The sequence below is a fragment of the Frankliniella occidentalis genome, unplaced genomic scaffold (assembly GCF_000697945.3).
Source record: "Frankliniella occidentalis isolate FOCC.00 unplaced genomic scaffold, Focc_3.1 Scaffold159, whole genome shotgun sequence".
NCBI classification, from domain to species: Eukaryota; Metazoa; Arthropoda; class Insecta; order Thysanoptera; family Thripidae; genus Frankliniella; species Frankliniella occidentalis.
The window spans coordinates 408,478-410,530 of NW_026267285.1; the positions used below are offsets into that span (position 1 = coordinate 408,478).

The 2,053-nt window shown below is 51.3% G+C and overlaps 1 protein-coding gene across 1 annotated transcript in view; it reads left to right on the forward strand.

Annotated features, from left to right (window-relative positions):
- LOC113218292 (uncharacterized) overlaps nt 1-2,053 on the forward strand; it is a gene marked incomplete at its 3' end in the record, with an annotated part of 273,427 nt that overhangs the window by 99,249 nt on the left and 172,125 nt on the right. The gene's annotated exons all lie outside the window — the stretch shown is intronic.

Consider the following 2,053-nt stretch of genomic DNA (forward strand, 5'->3'; position numbering starts at 1 on the left):
GCTGGAGCTGCTGGGACTGAATGCAAGGCGAGTGCCTTTGTCTCGAGTCGCCTGTAATCGCCCTCCCCTGCCTCTCTCTCTCTCTCTCTCTCTCTCTGCACCCTGTCCCCCCCACTTCACCCCCTTCTTTGCCCCCACCCTCTCTCCTCTCCTCACCCGCTGTCGGTCACTGTGCGCCCGGGGGCCGTGGGATCGGCAGCTCCTTTATAAACATTATTATCACGCTGGGTCCCCCCCCCCTTCCTGATCTTCTGCTCTACCCCCGCTCCTCCCCTCTACTTCCTTCACGACTCCTTTTCCAATCACATCAGCCTCCCCCGCCCCCTCTCCCCACCATGCATCACTTTTGCTCCGAGCTTATATTTACTCTTCTGTCGGTCGTCTGCTGCGTTGGCTCAAGATCTGCTCCCTCCCCTGCCCCTCTCTTGCCTGCCTTTCCCCCTTTCTCGGAGCTCTATCCTCTTCAATTTTCAGTTATTCTGTTTAGTTTGGTGGTAAGTACTTCCCGCTCGGCTCGGCTCCGCCGCTCTCCCTCTGCTTCGCGTCGGGGCTGTGGCTGTGTAGTGACGCGACGAAAGGGGTCTTTTCCCAGACTTGGCCTACACCCATGCTGTATGATAACATCCTGGTTTTCACCTGACGATTAAACGAACCAGTTTCTACCACACGAGCCGCGCGCGGGGGGCCAGAGCGTCATGTCGCCGCGACCACCTGTTGCATCTCAATTCCACATTACCTCAGTACCACCAACACAACACAAGTGACGTTACGTCTTACGTTACGTCTTACGTTACGTCTTACGTTACGTCTTACGTTACGTCTTACGTTACGTCTTACGTTACGTCTTACGTTACGTCTTACGTGACATCTTACGTTACGTCTTACGTTACGTCTTACGTTACGTCTTACGTTACGTCTTACGTTACGTCTTACGTTACGTCTCACGTTACGTCTTACGTTACGTCTTACGGTACGTCTTACGTACAACTAAAAATGTTGACTTCTTCATTTACATTAGGATATATAATTTAGTTGTCTTTAGCAAGGGTTCGTTTCACAGTTTACACGAAGTGTTAACGTTTTTTTCGAAGCAGAGGGTTTCAAGGCACGTTCTGGGACTTTAACGGTCGATATTGAAATTGTGCTTTCGTCTCCTGAAACCCAAGAAAAACTCTTAACCTGTGTGGGGGGTAGGCACAGTGACAGAGTAGTAAAGCATGAACATGCGTGTCTAGATTTATAAAACTTCAGTATCCTCACCTATCTCTTAAAAACCCTTACATGATGGATGGGCGAATGCAATGTTGTTCAGTTTCTCTCGTCTAACGTGTTCCTTTTCTCTCTCGTGTGTTCCAGGTACGAGCCGTCACCACCACCGCCAGGCTGCCCCTCTCCCCTCTCTCTGGGGAGGACTTTCCTCGGACTTATCCCCCGGTCCTGGTGGACCCCCTCCCCCCCTTCCTCTCGCGCCCTTGGGAGGCAGCCGTGGGTGGACCAGCCAATCAGGTCAGGACAATACGGCCGCGCAGTGATTGGTCGGCTTTGCGCCAGGACAATGAGTCCCGGGTTCGAATCCACCTCACTACTCTTTCGCATCTCCTTCTTGTAGTTTTTTTTTCTTTGGTTATGTTGTTTTTCTCCCGGCGGGATTCACTGTACAGTCAGTAAATTTACACAGCCTGGGGAAGGAAGTTGAGGCAGACCAGTTAGTTGGTGCAGAGTCTAAATCCGAAATCTATGAAATAGAGTTGGAAAAGCCCCGATAGGATTGAAGGAAATCTATGTTAACTACTTTTTCCCGTGTCGTAACCAGGGCGATTCTTTATTTTATTTGTGCCCGCGTTTTACTAGTTTTCTGCGAAACTGCTCAATGACTGAGACCACCCGCGAGGTCCCTGCGAGCAACAAATAAATAACTGCCTTCGAGTTTGAGACTCTCGAGGCGGGGTGGGGCAGGGCGGAAGCGCTGGCCCTTATTCCTTATTCATCGCTCGCCCAGTCGCGGTGGTGACAAAGTTGTTTGCAAACGATCACATCCAGCCAGCGCTCCCCC